The 26,677-nt window shown below is 37.1% G+C and overlaps 1 protein-coding gene across 7 annotated transcripts in view; it reads right to left on the reverse strand.

Moving 5' to 3' along the window:
* Positions 1–26,677, reverse strand: part of LOC117402449 (uncharacterized) — a 170,661-nt gene that overhangs the window by 106,500 nt on the left and 37,484 nt on the right. For 3 of the 7 annotated variants that reach the window (XM_059031557.1, XM_059031556.1, XM_059031555.1), the window contains exons 2-3: positions 23,918–23,955; positions 22,256–22,336 (exon numbers count right to left, since the gene is read on the reverse strand). The exons of the other annotated variants lie outside the window; for them this stretch is intronic. The gene's annotated coding sequence lies outside the window, so the exon portion shown is untranslated. The remainder of the gene's footprint in view (positions 1–22,255; positions 22,337–23,917; positions 23,956–26,677) is intronic. 7 annotated transcript variants of the gene reach the window in all.

Here is a 26,677-nt window from a genome sequence, read left to right on the forward strand (position 1 = left end):
TGTAGCAATTACCAACATATTCAGCTTTTCTTTCATATTTTTTTGTTAAATGAATAAACTGTTTTTAGATTTTCTTATTTCAAAATGTATTTCATAAAATATATTAATCTCTTGTCTTAAAAGTAGGTTCTACTGCCTTTATTTAAATGACAATACTATAGTACTGCCTGTAAAAATACTATACTAAATTTCAACTAGTACTTAGGATTTGGGTGCATCTTCCTGAGAAAAATACACTGAAATAAATCAATGCTTAAAAGCTGCAAGGCAGCAATTCATTGATAAAAACACATGTTTTCCTTTAAAAAGCTGAGTTTACATGTCACGCAGCCAGGCACTATCACAAACAGGGCTCTGTGACCATACTCAGATAATTAGGAGACATTAGCTCCCTTTGTGTTGGCCACATATCTGTGTTAGCCAACACTTCCATATGAACTACAGAACATGCTCTCACTGTTCTCAGGACCCGTTGGGTTTGAATGCCTTTATTATTCCCAGAAAGGTAATTTTGACTTGGGACTGGTCATTTTATCTCAATACTGCTCCAGGGGGCTCCTAAGAAATTCATTTCCGCCCCCCTGCTATCCAATTCACCTCTTAGTTATTTTTTGTTTTAAAACAGGTTTGAGCTGTTATGCAATTTCTCCACAGGTAAATGCTTGATAGCATTTTTTTTTTTAACTAACCCAGTCTAATTACTGTGGTTATCAGATGAAACCAGAGGTATTTAATTTATATGGGTAATAACAACAACAACAACAACAGCATCTGATGAGATACTATATCCAAGGCCTCTTGGCTGTTTTAGCCCTATGACTATCACAGCCTTTGCTGCCTTGGGGAGCTGGTTCATGGGTTTTCCACTCAGTAAAAAATGAAGTGCTGTACTGCACAGACACACAGAGACAACAGGACAATCGTAACATGAACCCCAACTCTCTGCTCTACACAAAAGACACTTTAGTGAGAAGACTGACTGGCCTGAACATGTCATCGTCTCCTTGTTGGTTTTACATATCCAGCGATCATTTTTATTAGACATGGTCTGTTACATTTGGATGTGATCATCCCTTTAAGAGAAACCTTGACATCAACCACATCTGAGAGGGAACTGGGTGTCTGGGACAGATGTGGGGATGAGATGGGGGGAGGGGCTTAGAGATTTTGGATGTACTGTATAGTATATATATATATATATATATATATATATATATATATATATATATATATATATATTGTAAACGAGCGGCACTCACTCGGGTTCGTTGCCCCTTTAAGAATACGACCCAGCACACAGAAATGGTGTTTTCAAGCGCTGACACGCTATATTTTAATAAACACAAAAATAAAACAAATACAAAATCAAAATAAACACCTAATCTCTGTTAATATGTCAAACGTATTTGTAGTCCTTCTAAAAGCAAGATAATAAACTGTAATAATAGACATACATATAAACATTATTCACAAAGGTACACAACTATTTAAAGTCTGTTTTGATGAATTAACTAAAATGTGGTATTCATGAAACTTTTGCTTTTTAAGCAGTGATCTAAAAAGGTTACATGCAACTTTAAAAAAAAAAAAAATCTTTGAAAACAGACTCTTCAACTTAAGTCCCTATGTCTTAGATATACAGCCTCTTCATTAAAAAGTTACCAAAGAAAGGCCCCTGGCCCAATGCTCCTCAAAAACTTCACTTCCCCTCTGCCACAAAGTGGAAAGAACCTCTGAAGAAATGAGCATGCCTGCTGCAACACGTACTCAGCTATGACTTTATCAAAGTAGATTCACTCTAACTTTGTTCAAACAGGTATTCTTTTTTTCAATTATCTTGCAAAACTAATTGGCCTTGTCTGGCACATTGTTGAGCATCTGCTTGTATAATATATTGGGTTTAATCCTGGGTCATAATCTTAGCCAAAGGGCAAACATATGCTGCATATTTCTTGCCTGAATTACCTGAATATGTCATCCACAGGAGTGGGCTGATGTCCCTAAAGTTTAAAAGTGTGAGAGTAGATATGTGTTTCAATTCCCTGGCTGCAAGCGTCAAGTATTACCCAGCTTGTACGGAAAGACAAGATATTCAAAACACATTTCTTAATGTTTATCTTACACATATGAATTCACTTAAGAAACTGAACCAGACTCTACTCTTTATAAACAAGCATATATTACATATATTATACAAATGAGACGAAGGAATAAGTGCAACTTTTGAGGAAAGAGAGTGCGACCAATGATAATGCAGAATGAAGTGCGCAAGGCCTTGAATGGACTCATAAAACGGCAAAGCACCGGGTGTCGATGACGTGCCTGCAGAACTTCTTCAGGAGGTAGGTGATGAAGCAGTCAAGATATTGACAGCAATTGGACAGCCAACAGGTATGGAGGAAGGGAGTGTGGACGAAGGATTGGAAACAGCCAGTCTACATTCCCCTGCCGATAAAGGAGACGCTAGAGAATGCACTAACAGGACTATTGCACTGATATCACACACAAGCAAGGTCTTGCTGAAGGTAATTCAGAGCAGGCTTATAGAGAAAGAGAGCAAGCAGGTTTCAGGAAAAGATAATGGACCTGAGACCAGATCGCAAACCTAAGATGGCTTATGGAAAGAGCAAGAGAATACAATCAAGAAGTCTACTTATGCTTTATCTACTACAGCAAAGCATTTGACTGTGTTGATCATGAAGTGATGTGGAACACAATGCGGGAAATGGGAATTCCAGACCATAAGATACACCTGTTGAGAAACCTTTACACTAACCAGGAAGCAACTGTGCGAACTGAGTTTGGCGTGACAGAGAGCTTTGGAATCAGGAAGGGTGTCCGGCAAGGATGCATTTGATCACCCTACCTGTTCAATTTGTACAGTGAAAGAACCATGAGAGAGGCAGGCTTGAATGAGATGAGAGAAGGAATGAAAATAAGAGGAAGAACCTGTGTTAGAACACAGGAAGAACCTGTGTTATGCAGACGATACCACCTTATTGGCAGAGAAGAAAGAGCATCTACTGAGTCTGTGAAGAAAGCAAGTGAGAAAGCTGGCCTTTTCCTCAATCTTAAAAAAACAAAGGTGATGTCCAACAAGAAGATGGATGATTTCAGAATTGGGAATGAACGGATAGAGGTGGTGAAGAGTTTTTCATTTCTTGGGTCCACGATTGATGAAAAGGAGATTGCAAAGATGAGATCAAGAGGCGTTTAGTATTAGGAAGAGCAGTGATGATTGGTCTGGTTAAGATTTGGAAAGACAAAGATATAACAGAGACTAAGAAGAGGAGTCATGAACAATGAGGACAATCGAAAGAAGAAATGTGTTTGAGATGTGGTGTTAGAGACAAATGCTAAGAATGGCATGTACTGACAGAAGAACGAACGCTTCAATAATGGAACAAATTGGAGCAACACTACCATTGGAGGCCATAATTGTAAAGCAGAAATGATCTTACTTCGGCCACGTGATGAAAAACGAGGGGTTGGAGAAAACAATCATGCTTGGTATCAGTGAAGGCAGAGGATATGCCACTAAAAAGTACCATATTCTTGTAAACAAAATTCCCTTTCCCTGCTTAAAAGTTTGGAATTGGGCCCTAATTGGACTTTATATAAGTCTGCCTTAAATTCACCTTTTACAACTACTGTAGGTGTTCATTATTCACATAAAACAGTATGTTTTAGAATGTAGTTTGTACTGTGTTCGGCATCAGTTTGTTGTGTTAGATGTATTTTAATGATCAGAAAATATAAAATATGTTCATTTTAAAACCCCTGGAGGCATTCTGACGCTGTATGAATATCAGTGCTATTGATGCAAGCTCATACAAAAAAGGCATCTCCGACTGACAAGACTTGCACAGTCAATAGGGCTGGATATTGACAAGGTATAAAAAGTCCATAACCTTGTTTCAAACACCCCAGCCGGCGTTTCTGAAAGAGAGATGCTTCACTTGAAGAAGGTGAGCCAGTAGTTTTGAAAGTATACACTTCTTTGTTTGGGTTGTGAGCACTACCATGTTCTAATGTGTCTCTGTGCAGGATGCCACAAAATACTGTTTGATATTCATAAAACAGTATATGAAATACAATAACACATATATATTTCTTATAAAACATACTCTTGGAGTATTCTCTACATATTTCATATGGGCGAGCCCTTGGGAATGTTAACAGATGTGCACTGTAGTTTAGCTTTATTTTATTATTTATTTATTTTTTTTACTATGCTTTGCTACACTTTGACATGCATTTTCCATGTTGCACGACAGTAAATGAAATATGGGACAGGTCGAGTCTTTTTATTTCCAGTGAAAGGTAGAGCAAATGTTTTGCTTTTAGATTTTCCTGAAGCCTCAATTATGTATTCAGGATTCTAGAATTGATATCACTCAATCTTGACAAGCATGTTCTGTGTTCCACTCAAGCCAAGCATGTCATGCGTTTCAGAAAGCGCCATGCTATTAATAAAGAAGATTAGAAATAATTAAGATGGAAGCCAAGGAAGCAAAATATTCAGTATAAGAATGTTATACAAGAAATAGGGGGCATTATAATGAGCGGTGTTGAAATATACTGAGTTATTACCGTAAAGTACTCTAGAGGCAGGGCAAGAATTGCAATGGTTGGCTTACTATCACTTGTATTACATAGTAGTGTGAGAATGGGTCTGCTCAAAAAGTTACAGAACAATAGTTCAAATTTCAAGACCAACAACTCAATCAATAAAACAGTTTTGCCATATTTGATATTACACCAACAACCCTTAATAAAATGTTGGCAGGCTTTTGCAGGTGCAGATTATGTAATATAAACTGGGTCACAGGGCTGCATGGTGCCATTTGTTTTACAGTATCCATGGCGCACACACACAAAAGAAATAGAAACATGCAAACAAGACTGCCATGCCGTAATAAGGCTGATTATAATTCATTACGATTTATGATTTGCAAATGAAAAGGTAAGAAATGTCCGTTTTTTTATTTCACGCTTCTCTTTTGTGTGAATGCAGAGCCAAGTAATTAGTTACACCCTTGAAAACACAGAGCCTATCAAGTCGCATTAATGGTTTGTTGCAGAAATTAATTTAGATATACAAAATTATATTTCTGACCATAATCTCTGTTACTCAAATTAAATATTAACCAAAAGCTGTCTACTGCTGAAATGAAATGTGTCCTTTGAAGTGTTTTTATTAATCTTCTCTGATGTGAAGGTGCTTGAAATTCCGAGAATGTGCATGCTGCTACCAGTTCTGTGCCTCACTTACCTTAATTTATTTTTCTGAGCATAATTCTATTTATAAATGAAAATCTTATTAAAAGAAGACAAGAAAAATTAGTTGCAGACCTTGGATTGGTGGTGTAGAAACAAAATGAGCCGCCTAACCTGAAGCGACATTTACAAATTACCTGTTAATTTAAACTGGGTTGAACGATGACAGAGTTGAGGCAGTGTGACAGGGAGTACCAAAGGAATGACAGTTGGGCCTGTCGTGACCGCAGAGCTTCCCATGTAGTAAATTATAGATTTCGGGAAAAAACTATTTGGATCAGTTGAGGCTCCAGTGCTCCGGAGCTACGAGCAGTGGTTAGAGAGCCAAGTGTAAAATGTGTCATCTGCATTGCAAGAGATCCTGCTGTTCCTCACACAAGCTCTTCTGTCACCCCCTTGCTGGCAAAGGCCAACCCCAAGACCCTGCCCTTAATGAGACCTGAATGGGATGAGAGCGGAAGAGCCTGAATGCTTGCTGCACTGGCTGCAGGTTACCTGGACTGCAGTGCGGCGACGACCAGTCGTTTACTGCATCAGGAAATTCCCCGAACAGACATTATTACACATCATGGTCATGTACAAGTAACTCGGATGATAAATAGTTCCAATCAGTCTCATTTTGCAGATCCCAGCTCTGGAGAATATTTGCCTGGGATTGGGGGACAGCAAAGTTTGAGAGGGAAACGCTTTGTTTCTCCAAGGTGATGGAAGACATAGTGGGAGTGTCAGCTTGTGCTGCTGCCGCCTGTTTGTGCCTCCACCTGTCCTTATTGATGAAGTGGTTATAGAGGGACAGGTACAGAATGGCTGGGGTCACCCGAACCTATTACGGATTAACTATTTAAAAGAAAAGACTTGCACTGGAAATATATACACAAAACAGATGACATATTAATTGAATTGTTAAATCGTAAAATACATAATGTCCCAGCTGGCATCTCATAATAGATGCCATTTTTATTGGCCACTGTCCACTTAACTATATTATTGTTATTTTTTTATAGCTGCATTGTTCTTTTGTCTTACAAGCTTACTGTAGAGTGGTTATGTGTGGTACTGAATAATATTCAATGACAAATACACTAAACTCATTACAGAATTGTACATGGGTAAGACTATTTGCTATAATTCAGAGGCTTTTATATGAGCTTAACAGCTTCCCTTTCAACTCCCTTGAGCCAGTAAGAAAAGTAGGCGAGACCCAAATCAGAGGCTTTGACAAGCTTGAAAACATATTAAAACATATTTATAAAAAAACATATTTATTGCATTGGATATTGGTGTCAGTCCCCAACTGACCTAACGTTTATAAAAGAACGAAAACATTTAGCCAGAAATAGTTGTTTTGATTAAAATACTACAATTTTTTTTTTTATAATTTTCGCTATTGCTCAATCTGCTGTAACTGGCTGTCAATGTGCTTGCAGGCCTGTGTGGTGTTTAGTATTTTTTTTTTTGGTTTATTTATTTGGTCTATTATATATATATGAAATTACATTTCTAGCTAATACATGCAATTCCAGGATACGAGACAAAAGTGATTGTTTAAAATGAAAAAAAAGACTAATGGATGCTCTTATGGGTGAAGAGTACCCGCACTGACTTAGATCAAGTTAAACAAAGCAACCCGTGGCTTATTCATTTTGAAACGTGGATGTACCATTTTGACTGTGATAACTCAATAGCTCTCTTCCTCTGTTTGCTGTGGGGCTCTCAGCTCAGACTGTACAGCACACAGGGTTGCCACCTGACCGAGTTTGACCTGGACAGTCCAGGAATTGGCATCTGTGTCTGGGTGGCAGGAATTAACAAGCCTGGACGCCCTAATGTCCGGTTTTAAGTGAAGCACACAAGAAACACCAATCTTCCTTTAATATTTTCTTTGACCTACATTTGTTGCTTCAACAAGTTCCAAAATCTTATTAGAAATGTACTCTTTAGTACTGATCTGTACAATCTACTTTGTCCCCAGCATTTGAATAATGCTGGATAACGAACATATATCCACATGATGTAAACAATCCAATTGTTGAGGGGTTGTAGTCATGTGACCCCAGAAGGCTTTGGTTATTATTATTATTATTATTATTATTATTATTATTATTATTATTATTACTACGTGTAAATCACAGAACCATCAGTTTATAACATATTTAAATGCACAATAATGAAAACTGCATTCACCTTCATGTCATTTTAGACTACTTGAAAACTGAACAGAAATCATTATTGAGTTTGATTGCAAGTTCGATTGCTAGAACTATCAAGAGCACAATACTGTGTATACTGCATTATTATTGATTTGTACCAAGATCTGGTGGTAATGTGTTAAACTGCAGTTTTGATAGACCAAGGCTGACTGAGAAACAATGTCAAAGAGGAGGCTGGTTCAGGAGGTCACACACAGTTCACTCATTGTAGCCCACTACAGACTGCTAATACGGGTCCGTTTCCAGAGTGTAAGCCTCAAACTGCCATTTTTTTTAATAATAATAATAATAATAATAATAATAATAATAATAATAATACTACTTTTGTACGGTTCTTGTTTTTATTATTATCCCAAAAAAACACTTCTTCTGAGACTCCATGCGATAAAATAAATCATGAAACGGCAAAAAAATGTAATTATAAAATGCAACTAGGGGGAGATCAAATCAAAATCTACAGCAGACTCCCTTAGAAGGTGTTATTGTTTCCCTTTGATTCTAACAGGATTGTTTCTTTTCTTTTGCAATACCCCCACCTGTTGGACATATTCTGTAGCCGTACACATGTGGCAAAAAGTAAATCTCTCTGCTAACAGAGTCAATCTAATTCCATAGACGCGGTAGGGGATTTCAGCTGGTAAACAACAGGGAGCAGTTCTTTATAGATACCTGATAGGGAAGGAGGTGGCATCCAGGCAAAGCAATTTATGCTCAGATTACAAATAACGGGTGGGTAAAGACTGTTGATAATTGAAGTCAGCACTATTATGTGTTCCCTCAAACAAACACAACCCACAATATCCCATCATGAGATATCTGATATTTTCACTCCACTTATCCCACTTCGTGTTGCTGTTTACCCTTGAATTAGTTCCTACTGGTAGGCTGCATTAAAAACACTGGTATCTTTTGTTAGCTTGTTTTATTTACAAATGCTAGCTAAAGGACCATTTATTAGACGGGAATCAGAAGTTTTCATGTTAATGGAGAAACCAACACGCAGCTCACATAACATATGATCTAAGTAATACGTGTAGTATCTGGATCAAAGACAAAACAAACAGTACACTCTCACTTAAACCATTAGAGCAACAAGCAAAATGGGCACCTAACATACTCTAAAATATTAGTGCATTCTAAAATAAATGCCTCTTAAGTACGCAGCTGTTATGACAAACAAGGACTAAGGAAAAAAGCCTGTTATTATACCGAGAGCACAATTAAATGATTTGAACGGATCCAACAAGGCTAATGCTGGTCATCCAGGAACCTTGTGCTAACTTCAATTAGCCACAGCCTTTCCCCAGCTTTCAGTTGTAATTAAAGTAGCTCGGTTGCGCTCACTGATGCAAGCCGCTTTATTTAATCACTAACATTACTTTCCCGAACAATAATGATTTTCCAGGGCACATGTTTATGCAGAATTAGAACAGTAATTACCTTTGCAGTTAATCTGGTGCATTCCCATTTCGCACCTAGCTCGAACACGCCATTCATTTGCTGCAGTCCTTTCTGTCCAAACAAATGAGCGCTTGTTTTAAATGAGCTGCCCCTTGCCAGATTGAAAGCCAAGCTTTGTAACACTAATAAACCAGCTCCCAAGTAAAACAGGTGTAGTACTTTAGGTTCTTTTCCTGTCTTGAGCTTTCCATACTTTTTATTAGCTTTAAAATGAGAATTTGGCATGCAGAATAAGCTATTTAATTCAGACGTGTGAAGCAGGGTATGATATTTAATTTAACCGTGGGAGTGAAGTATGCTCTTTTAATTTTAACTGGTGTGTGAATGTGAATTTAAATTAATAATCCAGAAAATTGAAACTATTTTCACTGACTCTTCTCCCATGCCCTTTGATATACTCTTTTCCTTCCACTCTACGTCTGCCCAGACCTTCATTTCTACAGGATATAGATGTTTCTGACAAAGCAAACTATCTTTAATGAAAGGGCTTCGTCAGACGAGTCTCAGTTCATTGCACTTCTGCAATCTTACCGAGACTAAAATTGTGTTAATATTCCAAAGGATGCCTAAGACCCAGTTGCTCAGCAACCAGAGGTCACATGACCAAAGGGGTTCAAACCCACAGTTGTGGAACCACAATGCATCTGGTGATGATTTATTCAAACCTGGTGTTAAACCTGCAGTTTCCTCCCTCATTGCCTTAATGTAACCAGAGCCCCATTCATAACTGTCAAGAAACTATTTATCTGGACCTTGACTTATTAAGATGAAAATTGTACGTAAGATGCATTTTCCAGATATAGGCAGTGGTTTCAAGTCAATAGACAGCTTCTTATTTCTCTTCATATGGCAGTACAAGGATCCCTTAGAGAAGTCTTTTTTGAGCAGGATGGCGTCACTTTGGTTGTTTCATGCTGGTTTGAATGACTTTCTACCTTGTGTACCTTTCTACTGTGGAAACTTTCACAGGGACAGGATCATGAAATATTAATGAGGTGTTGAAAAACAGGACATGCAAAGCAAATCAGCTGCTGTAGATCTTAACATTTATAACTTATACATGAGGATGAGGTCTATATTCTGATAAAGGATAGCTGCTGTCAATCAACAAAAAAAATGTGACTAAAGAAGCACATTCATAAAGAGAGTCTACAATTCTATACAGTATTGAAAAGCTAGCTTGTCAGATAACGCTATCATTGAAGAAAATTAAGTTCCAGGACAAAATAATAAGATGCTGCTACACAATACAACTGAACCGACTTAATAATTACATTTCAGGTGTGACAAGCTCATTCCTAAAATAAATGCTGCAACACAGCAGGATGTGGCTAAAGCCAGAATTCCCCCATATTCCAGGCTCCAAATGCCAAAAACCACCAGCATTTTTAATGGGTACTACGGATTCCTAACATCACAACTTCAACTTAGTGGAAGCACGCTCTGTGATGTAGGAGTGGGACACTGCATAGTGGAGACACACCAATAAATGTCATTGCTTCTAGTAGAATTGCCACACTAATTAGGGCAGTATAGCTGGCAGACAAGGGACCAGATAAAGGAAACAGTTTCCACAGGCTTTTTCTGCTCACTAGGCCTGCAAATTTCTTAAATAACAACAATAGATACTTCCAAGCACCATAAGCGCACAACAAAGTTCTGAAAGTTAAAATTGAATGGAGAAAACAACCTAAATCGATAAATGGATTTAATTAATAATGGAAAGATGAATGTGTTTATTAGCCCAGGCTTGGGTTTCTACTGTTCAAATCTCCAAGGACTAGATCTAACAGGTCTCTGTTTTAATGGTTTAATTTGAACCTCTTTCCTCCACATATTTTATTGCATTTAATATCAATAAATGAGTCAATAAATCCCCCTAGGGGAGAAACACTAGTAGGATTGATACAGTTAAAGAACGGCAGTGTTTAAGTTCATCGTGGTTTAGAGCTGGGCGCATGTATTGTAAATGGGGGTTTGCATCTCATTTATTGTATTTCTTACAGCTGTTCTTGGAATAAAGGATGGTCCGATTGGATTTATTGTGCTTCAAGTTTGTCGTCACAAAGAAAACTTTTATACATGTGATTCTCAGAAAATGTTTGAGTAGAATATAGAATATAAAGTATATATGATTGCGTGGGTTTCCTCCCGGTACTCTGGTTTCCTCCCACAGTCCAAAGACATGCTGGCTAGGTGGATTGACCTCTCTAAATTGCCCCTTAGTTGCCCTGCGATGGACTGGCGTCCCATCCAGGGTGTAGTCTCGCCTTGCGCCCTGTGTCTGCCGGGTTAGGCACCGGCTCACCGCAACCCTCTAGAGGATTAAGCGGTTACAGATAATGGATGGATGGATGGATGGACGTATATATGATACTAGTATTAGAGAGAGAGTGCAAAGGCAAAATGTAATGCTAACAAAGAATTACAAGAACAAAAAATAATAATAAACTTGTTTTAGTATCCTATTTGTTTCATGGTCCAGAGTAGCACTTTTAGAACACTGATTTGGTTTGTACTGAAGAATCCTATTTAGGCCATACAGTATTCAACTACGTCTATGTCGTCTTTCTGGTTATTTCACATCTAACCAGGTCCTGAACCTTGATTAGGGGACAGCTGTTGTGTTTGTGCATTAGTCAAGTTATGAATATTCATAAATATTTCCCAGTCAATTAATTATTTTGCCTCTATCCCAATAAAACCCACACATCCAAAGAAAACAAAACCCCACGAAGAACAGTTTCAAGACTATTTACATTATAATGGCAAAGCTATTCTTTAGAGAAAAGGGGCAATAACGAAGAGCTCTTTATGTGCTGCAACCATTTTCTAGTGCATTTGCTCTAGCCCAGTGTTCCTTTAGCCATATCAGCAGTGGAGTCATGCTTATGAACAGGATAAGTTGCTCCTGAATATAATTGAGTCATCTAGCTGTGAAAGTGACAGCTGATGCAGGCGCCAAGCAGGAGCCAAAAAAAATCAGGAGAATAATTAGTGTAATGAAATAGGAGTGCTAATAAATTCAGATGTCACCCAGAAGCACACTTCAATCAAGTAGCTTTTCTTTTAATAAATCGAACAGAAAAAATATACAAATGCCTTTTTTTTTTTTTTTTTTAAAGTGTTTCAGTTCTGCTTTCCGTGCTGCTGCATCTCGGTACATTGAAATAAATATTTTTTGATAGATTATCGGCACAAGATATTCCATGTAAAACGAGTTCGTTAATTTAGGTTGTACTGGCTCAGAAGAAATAGATTTGACTGCTGTTTTATTCTGTTTCTGAGCTCTCTTTTGATGCTTAGTGCATGAGTTTAATAGCAATGTCTGCTTTTTATCCTTTGAGAAATATAGGCAGTTTACAGCCATTGCTCTCATTTGATGCTGTGTTCCTGATAAATTTTTTGATAACCTTGAGAACTGACTATTGTAACTGGACTTCTGGGTAATTAACAGGCTTCAGTTAGTCCAAATAGACGAGTAAACATATCACTCCTATTAGTCTCTGCAAAGGCTCCTTGATGAGCACAGCATTGATTTTAACGCTTTATTGATAACCTATAGCCTTGGCCCTGATTACCTTAGTGATCTGATCCCCCTTATGTTCCTGGTTGCCTCTTGAGGTCTGTGGATGATTGTACACTTGCTGCTCCAAGGTACCGGCTATTTTGGTAGAGATTTCTCTGTTATAGACCTAGGCAGTAGAAATCACTACATATTTGAATCTGTTCATGTTCGTTTTTAAGTTCTGTCACCTGTTTGGCAAGACTTTTGCCCTGCAGTAGCCTGGGTTTTATTGGTAAAAGTGCCTTGGGATGCTTGTACATGAAAGGCTCTGTAGAAGAATTAATTCTATTCTGTTGTAGTGTGGTACTGTTCCCTAATGGAGGAGGTCTTTAAATCTTTAACTTGCAGTGATACAGGAAAGCAAACAGTAGACTTCAAGTCAATATAGCGATCTCTATATTCTCTTGGTGTAAGAATCATGCTGTTCTCATGGCTGACATTGCAGTACACAACTGTATAATAGGTTTGCTAGATATCTAGCTGACAAACCAGTGAATGAAAACCTTTACTATATCCGCTTGCCAGCTAGGAGGAAGTGTGGGTAATGCACTAGCCATTTAACTCTGGAAGCTCAGGTTCAAATCACACATGACATGAGAGCCCATTCACAGTTGGTTATTTTGGAAAGTTTGTTTCCGACCGTGTGAAGTTTAGTCAGTTTGAAAGCATGTAGGAGTGCTCCACCTGAAACCACTACCATTACGCCTTTGAAGAGGCAAAGAATGAAATGGCCCACTTCGGAAAGTACCAAAATTAATCACAAAAAATAAGATTCATTAAAAAAAGAATATCAAATGATGTTCCCTTTCATTTTGATAAGCGAGTCATATTTACACTCTTAAACTAGTAAGTATGCTAGAAATGGAGCTGCAGGAAATGAGTCTGCACCCCTAACAGAGAAACACAGCAAATCAGTTCGCAGTCTTGACCCCCTTACTACAACAGTGTTCTGCCTTACAGGAGCCTTTGTCACACACATCACTGAGAACGTGGACAGGCTCCTAGAATGAACTTCTATTATATGTAAACCTATGGAAACTATAATAAGATCCAAAACGGAACATTACCTGTATGGTAACAGTATCTTGGGAAACAGTCAGCATAGTTTTAGGAAAGGGAGATCATGACTAGCTAACCTGCTTGACTTTTTTGACTTTTTTAATGATTTAGAATCCGGTACTGGCTTAGAATCTGGTATAAGGTACTGCACACAGGCAATAAAAATGTGCATTATAAATATCATATGGGAGATACTGAAATTGAAGAAGGAATCTATGAAAAAGACCAAGGAGTTTATGTTGACTCAGACATGTCTTCATCTAGACAATGTGGGGAAGCTATAAAAAAAGGCCAACAAGATTCTCAGATTCATAATGAAAAGTGTTGAATTTAAATCAAGAAAAGTAATGTTAAAACTTTACAATGCATTAGTAAGGCTTCATCTAGAATACTGTGGTCACCTCACTACAAAAAGGATATTGCTGCTCTAGAAAGAGTGCAAAGAAGAGCGACCAGAATTATTCCGGGTTTAAAAGGCATGTCATATGTAGACAGGCTTAAAGAATTGAATCTATTCAGTCTTGAACAAAGAAGACTACACAGCGATCTGATTCAAGCATTCAAAATTCTAAAACACAGAGAATTTACACAGAGAATTGTGAGGGTCTGGAACCAACTCCCCCGTAATGTTGTTGAAGCTGACACCCTGGGAAGAAGCTGATTGATTAGATTCTGGGATCAACAAGCTACTAACAACTAAACGAGCAAGATGGGCTGAATGGCCTCCTCTCATTTGTAAACTTTATGTTCTTATGTTCTTTCACCCCATGAAATATATACACTGGGGCTAGAAGCATTGTGATGCATACTGAGCTGCAAATCTAATTAGACAACAATATCTCTAACCTTTTAGGGTTTGAAAAGAGAATCTTCACAATAAAACTACGAACACTTTTTTTGTCACTTTTGCTTGGCCCTTGTTCAGGATAAAAAGCAGCTTGTTGTAAAATATTAATTATGCAAATTGATAGCTTGGGGTAATATGGGGTGAATAGGTCTTGTGCAGATTAGACAATAAAAATTCAAAGAGAGAAAAAAAAAACTTGAAGATCACATTCAAAAGGAGAAAAAAATGACTTGTGCAGGTACATAAAGCTGTTTAAAAAAAAAACGAAACATAAGAGCAATATATTAGCCACATTCTTTTGAAGTATATGGAAGTGAATTGCTATTAACTGCACATTCCAATAACACATCAGCTCAAACATTATTATTTTCATCATTTCCTTTTGAATTTCAATTAAATTTGTGATCTGTGTAATGCTGAAGGCCTACGGTGCCAAGCAACAGGCAAAAGAAAACTGCAAGCAGATGAGGAAGGCCACCAAGTTTAAGCAACACAAAGCCCGATGTGAAAAAGTCTCATGAACAATGCTGTTTTGAGCAGCGTCACCCTTTGCAAAGTACATGTATTACATTCATAATCAGTAAGACTGACTAAAGCCAAATGACCATCCAAACTAACTTCTACTCACACTGGGTTCCACTGAAATTAAATCGAACCAATGGCTGCAGTGCGAAGCTCCAAAACAAAAATAAATAAGTAAATAAGTTCGTCAATTTATATGAAAAAAAAAAAATCCACAAAGCTTATTATTCATGAAACGTAATTCAAGTTGGAATACAGGCACAGAAATAGACTGCAACAGGAAACAGAGAAGATCACTCCAGCTCAGCATTGTTGAAGGCAGCACATCCAAAAGTCTTCGACGATGCAAAATCAAAAACAGGCTGATCACTGCAGTCAGCATCACTGAAGAAGGGCGGAGGGTCTTGACACATTGCTGATGTTTCAGCGTATTTTCACAAAACGAGAAGCAACTGACGGAAGAGGGAAGAGGTCGAAGCCTCTCTTTGCCATGCAGCTGGGTAGAATTGCTCCTGGGTTGAACTAATTGGTCGAGTATTGATGCCTCAGCAAGATGATAACCTCAAGCGTTCTCTACATGTGTATATTAAACAGGTTCAGAAGAAGAATTTCAGGCTATGTAGAATGGGATTTCATCTACACGTCCAAACCCCTCTTCCATAACCTGACCTTCTATTAGAAAGAGAGACATGCACACACAGACAGTTAGGACTATAGAAAAATAATTGCTCCTAAATGGCAAAGCTATATTCAATCTTAGATGGCCCTCCAGAGGAAAAGACTTGCATCCACCAGACATTGAGACCCACTGGAAGCCATAATGGGACACTATTTAGAAACAGAACAAGGGTGACCTCACCAGATAGAATTCAATAAAACAAATACCCATTAGGAGCAGGGCTGCACAATATCATATTACAAGCATGGGAACATAAGTAATGGAATTCCAATGATTTACTATATTAAAAGTCATACTTAAGCTTTCTCTCTATCTTTCAATTTGATATTAGTTGTGAACACTTTGTGATGTTGCCTATTTACTTAATTATTGTAATTGGAAAACATGTCAAACTAAGTGGTGACCACTAACCTAAAAATGGCAATTAAATACTCCAAATATAGTCTTTCTGTTTTTTTTTTTGTTTTTTTTTTACAACAACACATTATAGTTTGTCTTAAAAATTGGATTGTAGTCCAGGCGGTGGGGTTATCTTCCTCAGTGTATTCTTCAGCAGCATTGGCCTTGGTGGTAAACCAACATGGGTAACACAAAGCTGGGTCCTCTAAGAATTGGGATACAACTAGTAGTATGCAATATATTAACAAGGTATTTGCTGGAGATTAATGACCAACTTGGAGAGTTGGTGGACCAAAGAAGTTTGGTAGAATATGTTGTGTTTTTAGGTAGTGAAATGCATGTTCAAGCCAACTTCAAAGAATGTACAGGATGCCTACATCCATTGTCTGGTTAACACTTTACCTGTACAAAATAACTTCAGAAAACTGTTGATGCTTAGCATGCTATCCACCACTTTGTTCTTTACAAAAAATGTTTTAAATTATAATAATGTACGTTGTAACTTTTCAAGGCTGAAAAACAAAACATGTTACTCCTCCACTGATCGCTTCTACTATTTATTTTCTGCCCTTGAAAAATATCAAATCAGCCACTCGGAACAAATTCAGAGGAAGCATGGCTCCCTCTTAGTGCAAAGGTTTAGGCCTTCATTCATATTATTTCTATGGTAACTACAGATAACTGTTTCAGATGTGCCCTCGTGAAGGTTAGGGAATCTTATTGAATTCTAAACGACCCAGCACTAAAAAGCTGCGCACCCCTTGTCTCAATTCCCTGAGGTCAAAGAAAAACAACTGAGTATGTTCTCTGGTCTTAAAAGAAGTGTAAGGGCTTGTATCAATCTATAACGCTTCACTTAATTAAAAGCCCGGCACATGCCGATAGGAAAAGCAGTAATCCAAGCCAAGCTAAACACTGGGCACTGACTTCTTAGGCTAGTCAGGCATTTGTACTGTTTAAACATTGGTTAGGGTTCAATTCAGGTTTTTATTAACTTTCCTCAATTCTTTTTTGTATTGTCATAACACAGCTGCAAAACAAACCCTGTAGTGTGTTGTGGTTTGATTCTCTGCCACTTTGACTCTGCCTGGTCATACAGGAAAATATGAACATCACACAGTATACAGTTGCGGCTGCCAGTTTCATTAATACTGAATTAAACAGCGCTCAAGTGTGGCCAGAGCTGTGCTGTTGCAGTTCGGAAAATGTCTTGCGGATCACCAGGGTGCGTGTGGTGTAAGTATACCATAAATAAACCGTCTCTGTTGGGTACACCACACTCCCATCCTTACTCCAAAATGTTGCCTTAGGTTTGGCTCACAATGTATTTTGCATCTGTCCATGGTATTCTGGTGGCATGAGTTTGAATCTCAGAATGGAAACTTAATTTTCTTCCACAGAATTGAAGAGTTCATAGAACTCCATCTTGTGAACTGCTTGGTCATCTTCCTTTAGTTAGTGAAGCAGTGGAAAGCCCAGCCATGTTACTATAGGTTATACCCTCATGTCAGTGCTAAGAGGCAGGATCAGGTCAGTGCTGGCAAAGGATCAACAGTAGTTTTCAAGGTAGTGCTTAGGGCCTACACTTCAACCAATACCCCAGCACAGAGGTAAGGCTATTTCGTGTTTGACAGACAGACAGTGTTCAGTAAACCATGTTACCATTGTTGACCATCATTGTTTCCTGGTTACTCGTGGTATAACAATGACTGGTTGTGATAAACTCAGTGGTTTAACAATAAGACCTTGTATGAGTTGGATTGACAGCAGTGGCATGCTTTGGCAAAGCATGGATTTTCTTCCTTAAGGATAGAACATGATACAAATACAGTCATTGGAAGGTAAATATTGTTTTAGAAGAAATCTCTTGTTTATAGTGTAGAGAGACTTGGTGTCCCATTTTTGTCAGATTTCCTCATTCTTGTGAGCTATTATGGTTATAGTATCTCTAGTGGGTACACCAGTTTTAGCTCATAATTTCATGTTGCTTATAGCAGCTGCCTGTCAGCTGAAGCACTTGGTGTTGTATTTCAAGCACACTCCTGTATGAACACATATTTCATAAAATTTACAAGTAGAAGACATCCATTGTAAATGAAGAAATAAACAATAAACCTATTGATTTGCATAAATACTCCATTCAGTCTGAAGCAAGACAAAATGAAAGAAGCCTGACCTCTGATTCTGAATGTATTCCCTCACTGTTTGCCACATCCTGACAGTTATAAAAGTGTCTCTGTATTAGAGAAGGACTCTGTTCACGTGCCAAAAAAGCAAACGGAAACCAGCTACAGAGCTACAGACAAGAACCTCAATGCGGCTTCGAGAAAAGTTTAACTTTCACCAAGTCTGCTGTGTAACGATTATGCAAATGGGGCGGCGTTGTTCTTGCAGTAATAGAACACTTTCAGGGGCCGCTTTATCCCTAAATGTTAATGCAGTTTACTTTTTCAGACTTGATCAATAGGCAGGGGTAAAGTGCTTATAAATTACCAAAGGCAAATACAACTCTATTAGTGCGCAGTAGATTTCACAACATTTGCCTGTCTTTTTTTTTTTAATTTTTTTTTTACAAGAAAAATCCATTTGCTAAAAGCCTGCTTTTTTTTGCCTGTCTTAACCTCAAACAATTTTCATAAAGGCCATTTTGATCATGACTAACTATAGGAAATGTAATTCTAATGTGCTGGCGCTTTAAAGATTCAATTTCTATCTGTCTTTCTTCCTGACAAGCACGCGGTATAGATTCTATTGAAATCATTATGTATTGTCATGTGTGCATTAAATTGCTATTAGGGGATGAAGAGACTTTTGTAAATGGATACTGAAACAAAAAAACAAATGTATGCCAGTTACTATGAGCAACATCTGTGTACCATCATGCATGCTTACACTGATTTTCTAAGATTGTACCATTCATTAAAGCGTATTGTTACTTGCACTGGCTAAGCCAGTATTACCATGCATTTAGGAAATGAAGCAAAGAGTGGGAAATAAGAGCCTAATCAATATCACTTTTCATTTTCCCTCTAATAGGGTGCTTTTCCTTTTCTATGCTCATGCACAAAAAGTCAGAAAAAGATCTCCGTATACAGTCATAAAACGTAATTCTTCTGCAGAAACACAGACAATAATGCTTTCTCTCCTGCATATTTTTAATGGCATTTGGCTAAATTGAATATGGATTTAACATCAATGGCTTCATGAATTTTTCAAATGAGATATTAAAGTCAATATTTCAAGTGAAAGATATTTCAATTTAGTTGCATACACAACGATAAAAGACTCCTACAAGGCAGAGCTGCTACCAGCGGCTGCGGCTGTATTCGTTTGCTCAGGAAATTATTAGTTTGTAAGAAAATCAAACACAAGGTTGTGCTATGGCACAGACACTGAATAAATTAAGACTAACCGATAAAACTCCTATGTACTACATATCTTGCGAGGTACACTTGCCACTGATGTGTTATGTTTTGTTAAGTTGGCTTTTTACTACTTAGCTGATTAGCATAAGATTTTATGCTGCACCCCCCACCCCCACCATAAATCTATCCCTAAAAAGTATTAAGCAGCCTACTTCATAGAAGACTTGCGTTACTTTTTATAAAAATGACTTTAAAAACTTTGACTCACGTGCTATTAAAAGCTTGTGATAATTCAAACTTGATGGAATCCTTGTGCCACGAGTTTTACTTTTCATGAGTATGTTTTATACCAGATTAGATATGCAAGTCTTTTCACAGTGGCATCTTTCATATAAATGACATTATAAGCGACAGAGGTGAAGACAAAGGGACAGATATCCAAAGAGTCCTTTGTTTACTCTTGTTTATTGAAAGATGTAATGTCAATTTGATTTTGTTTTTTGTTTTTTTTCCCTTACTATTTGTTGGTGTTCACAGTCATTCTGAGTGGTTCTGGGTTCTGTTGCTCCCACGGGCCTGCCTGTGTGCAATTCAGAACTGCGTGGTCCTCCAACGCTGTAGTTCTGTAATGGCTCCAGGGCGACAAAAAGCAGAAGGCTGACTGCACAATTTTCGGGGGACGTGAGTGCTCATCTTCGTCTCTCCAGAGTAAGTGTGGGGGTTGCAGTGGTGAGCCAGGTTGGATAATTAGGAAATTACAAATTGGGAGAAAATCGGCAGTAAAATAATTGCCAATTCCAAATTTATATAAGAAAATTAAAAAAAAAAGATATGTCCAGTTGTATTGGAATATAAATACTGCACCATAACAGGTTTCAAATTAATCCAGAAGTACAGTATAATGAATACAAATGCATTTTTGCCTTTAGTGAATCTACAAATCTGGCAGCAAACAAAACAGAAATATTGGTATTCAGGAGGCAGCTCATAAAAAAAGAAAAACATACAGTAGTTGGGTTACGTAATGCAAATGCTTCTGTCGTGATTTAAACCATTTGAATATATCACATTTTATACACCAGCTTTGCCTCATGTTTCAACCCATCTGGCTAAGCTGTGGTTGCTGTGACGTTAGAATGAAGACAGTGGGGCTCTGTATTATGCAGTACTTTGTCCACATATACAGTATTATGGGGTGCAATTAAAAAAAGGTGACCTGCAGGCCATGGGGATTATTGCATTGGCAAACAAAGTATTTTTAGGGTTTACAAATGTTATTTTTGTACCTCTTACCGTGGCAGAATAATAACAGGTCCCTTTTTCAGTTATACTTTAACGCTTTGGTAAAACTGAAACTGCTTCTTCCTGATATCTAATCATTTCCTGTGATGTAGGTCACATGGCCTGCCTTCAGCAAGACCACTGGAGTGAGCTATCCTAGCAGCAACTTCTACTTTTACTAAACTCTTAGAAATATGTGCATATTGTAAATTGAAATATGAAATACAAGCAAAGACACAAAAGCTGTAGAAAATAAGAAAAAAGGGTGAGCAGTGGTAATATGTTTAGTTTTAATAAGAGGTAAGGAATGGAGTTATGCATTAATATAACCAGCTTTCTGTCACAATGGTATGCATTATATTTACATAACATACACTATTCCTGTCTCCATTCAATGAAATAAAGTAGTCCGCATGCTATCTCCTTTTTAACTCCAATACATATGTTCAATATTATCATTAAGATATAATGGAAATTGTCAAATGAAAAGGCAAATAAACACAGGGAACAGTGCAGGGTATTGCCGAATGAGAAGAGAACTGAATGAGATACTCTACTGTGTGCCTGATACTGTAGTGGGAAGCTTTTTTTTTTTAGAATGCGAAGGAATAACAAGGTTAAAAAGCCTCTATCTGTCATTATGAGAAAGCATTTGTTCTTTCAAAAAGTCAAGAGTCTGACTTTCCTAAAGAAAAAAGAAAGAAAGTTTGTCTCATTGGCTCTAACACCTGTCTGATCAGCAGGAGTGCTCCAAGGGGACAGGCCTTCAGGCACCCCAGTCCCGTATTTCTCCATGCCTCATTCTTCATCCATGCTGTTAGTAATGTACCATCACTGGCGCAGTTACACCTGAACACTCTGGTGCTGCCAAACACCTGGCTTGATTTTCCACTGTCCAAATGAAAAATAAGCATAATCTGCTTTTGCAGGATACAGCAAATGAGGGAGTTCATGACAAATTGTGTAGGTTTTATGCAGAATAGATTGCACTACTAAGATACAAATGAGGTCTTTTTTATTTTTTGCATCATGAGTTTGAGCACTTCAGCAAAATAGCCTGTTAATTATAGCTACATCAAAATAACATGATGATTCACTAAAAATATATATATATATATATATAAACATCACATTGTTCCCCCAGCACTTACCACTACTGAGTTAAAAACCAAAGCATAAGACATGCACATTTTATTTTTAGTTCATTAACTCTGTGAGGTCACTTTCAAATGTAACATTGCCAAAAAGTTATAAGCCAGGGAATCAGTACACAATGTTTTAATCATTTCTGTGCAGCTTTAAAATGAATCCCTCTTCCTCTCCCTGTGCAACTTATATCTGTATTAATATTACTTCAGTTTAGTATATTCAGGAAATTGTTTCAAATACATTTTCATATTAAATGTTGTTTTCCTTATTAAACCTTTCCACTGCCCAGAACTGCATCAGGGACCTTGTGGGGGACATTTTACTGGAGTCTCAAATTAAACATACCATGGTGCCCATAAGTACTGACACCCTCAATTCCTATCAATATTATATCACAGAGTAGCATGCAATAAATATTGGTAAGAATGTAATAACCTTAACCCTAGGGTGGAGACATCAAGGTATCCCAGATTCCAGTTCCAGATCCAGTATTGCTGAATTGAGTTGAAGATGTTGCTACAATGAAAAAATGATATTTTTTATAGACCCAGATTAGCACCAATAAGGGTATATGAAACCAGTCACATAAGTACTGAGCAGTTAAAACTGATCTGTTGAGAAGATACCCACCATATGTATTGGAATTGAGAGTTAGGTCAGTACAAGTATTTCACTAACTAGTAACAGTACATTAAGACAGCTAAATGATTGGTTGAGTATCTGAAACCACAGAGGATGTCAATAATGTAAATGTTGGAAAATAAAAGAAACCACTTGTATATTAAAAGATATAGGGGCAATGCTTCTGGCCATAGTGAGATTCAGTGTTATAACACTGCTGTATTTATAAGGTTATAATGTTCTTTACTCCATAACATGCACCTCTGAATTACACTTTTTTGTCACTCCTGTAATTATTTGATTGTATATATAAGCCTACTGTTAAATAGTGTGTGTTATAGATGAGTAATTATGGTAATACACATTAACTAGAGCAAAACAACCTAAATTTGATTCCTTTCACTATAACACGCAAATTACTCAATCATGCAAAATCTGCATCACTATTTTTTATGAATTAAAAAAAAAAAAAAAAAACTTCAATATATAAAATCCAAAAAGAAGCAACACTACGTGTGAGGGTGAGACCCTCACGGTAATATTGAACTACATGTTATTGCGATTATTATTATGATTGTTATTCTAAAGGCGATAGAGCCGTGAGTTCATCATGTATTGTGCATGCTGTTGATCAAGTGTGTCTGACATATGACGGTGTATTGCTGTAATTAGATTAGCACACTTAATGAAGTTAGCGGAGCTATACATGTGGAACAAGTGTTTTGTTGTTGCCATATGTTCAGTAACCTTCCACTAGAAGGGGTAATGCTAATTTCCAGTCTTTACTGGTAATAGTTAACGACTAAATAATAATAATAAGTAAGCAATATAACTTAACGATCGTTTGTAAACAAAGACGGTATTCATGCAGGTTAAACAAATACGTATATATGAGAAGAAACCTGTTTAACATAAAAAAAATAATATGTGATTTATTGTATGAACGTTAAATAAGAGTTTACTGTTGTATAAAATCATCCCATGGTGCAGGTGTTTATTAAATAATGAATCCATTATTTAATAGGTGGGGCTGGGGATTATATAACGCTGTGTCTTTCCTTAGGAGAGAGTGGATTATTAGGTGAGTCATGATCTTGTCTGCTGAATGTAAGTTATTGATGATACAGCCTGCTAGTCTGTGATAGTCATTTGCAATTTGTGTGCAGTATCCAGTGCAAAAGAACAAAACCAGTGTCTGTTTTGCTGCGTTTTAAATACCTCTGGGTTCTTGTGAAGGTGATGTGATTGAGGATGGGGGTAGGCTCGGACCTTTCGCCCCATTACACTGCGCCACGCTAATATATAATATGTTATGGTGCATTGTGTTTTAAATCCAATACAGTACATGCAGTCAAAACAAAACGAAAGTACAATCTTTAAACTGTTTGTATATTAACAACAAAAAAAGTCTTCAGGTATCTTGTGCAACAAATAACTATTTCAAATAAATATTACTTGTATTACTATTAAACTTACTTGGTCCAATACTGAAGCCAAGTTTGTCCCCAGTTTTTCTGAAAGTAAAAAATAATAATAATAATAATAATAATAATAATAATAATAATAATAATAATAATAATAATAACAACAACAACATTATGTGACAGAGAGCGAATTAATCCTAGTCAACAATCTCCCTCCCGACCTGTGAGGGCGCTGTATAACGGGAACAGTGTGCCCTGGACTGGATGGGTTGGGAGTTCATTCCAGGGTCAGTTGGAAGTCGGCCATCCAGAAAGGGGGCGAAGTCACAATACTAAAGTCATTGCCTTAATGCGGTAGGTACAATACAAAGGTACAATACGCCGCCTTGTGCTGACAAACGTAAATAGACGGCCGGAGCCTGTATTGTTTGTTGTTTTTTTGTTACATGTGTGTTTTGTGCTCCAGAGGAGAAGTGAGCACCCCGGAGCTGTAGCTACAGAGCCAGCGGGCAACCCTGACCACTAACAGCCAGTTAATTACTTGCCAATGCTGACAGTTTTTTGTTATTGTTAATTCTTCCCAATAAAGGTGAAAAACAAGTCACACTGATTCAAAACCTAATAAGGCATTTACAAAAGGACAGAAGAAATGCTGTTCAAGTTTAAACCCCTAGCTGTCTGGCTCTTTTCATAATATGAATGGCACAAGAGCACAAGGATAGGGTAAGTACCTGTTTAACACTTCAGGTAACACCAGCCACACTTGTATTGGGTTTTAAGAATGGATTTCATAGGGGATGCTATTATCAAGCTGTGGAATAAGTGAGCAATAATCGTGATTGTAATGTAGGCTTCAAAACTATTTATAAAGCATCAGATGATCCACTAATTTAGCAGTATTATCCTATAGTATCAGTAACATCATAGTTTTTTTTTTTTTTTTTTTTAACATTTACCTTTTACGTGTTGTCCAAATTATGGATAATGTCTTGTTTATATTTGCTTAGACTTATTCAAAAGCAGAAGAGCAAATAAAAAGACTTACTGGCTTTACTTTTATTTAGAAATAAAGACAAACAAACAGTCCAACTGCCACTCTGGTAGGATTTTCATTAGGCTGGTTCATTTGTTGTAACAGCATGCTAAAATCACTGCTTAAAGCTTCGTTATAATGAAAAAAAAAAGTCTACAAAAGTAAGCTAAGAAAACGGTTTTGTTTAACAGTAAGTATAGGGTTCTAGGTTAAGAATTGTTTTTTAAAAAATGAATGCATTATTACTGATTTTACACAGGGCATGTTTACGGCATTCAGCCTGCCATTGGGAGTTAATCATGCTCTTTAAACCTGATGATAAGCTGTGAAACTTTCTGCCAGAAATCTATCACATGACTGCTCTGATACTTGGACTCTAAAAAGCTTTTACCGTATAATACTTATATCATTCCCTTCAATAAAAAATGTATTGGTGTGCTATTCTTTTACACACCAAAAACCTTCAAAAAAATGTTTTATTCTATGCATGAAAAAATACTAATGCCACAATGTGACTTCAAAACAAATATAAAACATCAACTCACTAACAAGCTGGTGCTTGGATTAAGGCTGCATTAATGAAGTGAAACAAAAACAAAAACAATACAATTGAAACTCCCCAGACTAACATGAATCGGGTCCGTTATTAAATATTAACCTGAATAGAAAGGAAAAACCGAAAAACCGAAGCAGTCTAAAAAAAAAAAAAATCTTTCAAATGAAAACGAATGTTTAAAACTTGAGGCAGATGAATTTGCATACCACAGGGCTCCGTCTGCTGTGTAAACTATACGCTGTACGCTGCAGGAATGATTTAATATTTAATAGATTAGAGACAGTGGCTGCTGTTAATTAGAATTTGCACATTTACAAATCAGCACTGATAGCAAAACAAATTATGAAATATAAGGGTGCTATACTGGAAAGCGGAGAAAATAAGATGACAGACAAAGTTAATGGAGTATCCCTAACAGCAGCACCGTCAGAACACATCAGAGAACTAATCCAGTTAGAAAAGAGCCTGCAATACAAAATCTATTTAAAATATTAAAATGCTGTTCGGTAAAAGCTTTTCTGCTAGTGCATTTACTTAAACAGTTGCTTATTGCTCATGGGTCATTAGCTACACATCCAGCTACATTTTACAGTTTGGTTTGAAAGAAGGAATTAAGATTAAATAAAACGGGTGCATTTTATTGGGAGAGGATATTGTTTTCTTTTCATTGTTCTGAAATGTAGAAATAGCTGACAGCATTTCGGCATGAATTACATGAAAGAACAGACATAAATGGTAACGCTTGTCACTAGCAAAAACAGCTAATGTGGAACAGTTTAAAGAAAAATATATCAGCAATTTGGAGCAAGTTATACATATGAACTATATCCAGTTGTTTGTTTGAATATATGTATCCAGTTTAGCTCTGTGGGAATGAAGGCACATTTACCACAAGGTCGTGACCCAATACTGTAGAAAAGACAAACAATATATTTAGTAAAACCTCCATTGTCCAAACTCATTGCTATTTGTGAGGGTTAGTAAAAAATGTATTTGTTTGTTTAATAAAATTATTACTGTAACTGCTCCCAATCAAAAAACCAATCCAAAATGAGTTACAATTCAACACCATTTACCTTTAAATGTATATCATGCAGTATTGTTACCTCATAACAATTTCTTCGTAATGTATAGAACAATACTACCACAAATATATACAGTACTGATGAAGTCATTTGTCAAAATATTTCAATGAGGACACCCTCCGAACACACTACTGTATT

Source organism: Acipenser ruthenus, chromosome 10, assembly GCF_902713425.1.
Source record: "Acipenser ruthenus chromosome 10, fAciRut3.2 maternal haplotype, whole genome shotgun sequence".
Lineage (NCBI taxonomy): Eukaryota > Metazoa > Chordata > Actinopteri > Acipenseriformes > Acipenseridae > Acipenser > Acipenser ruthenus.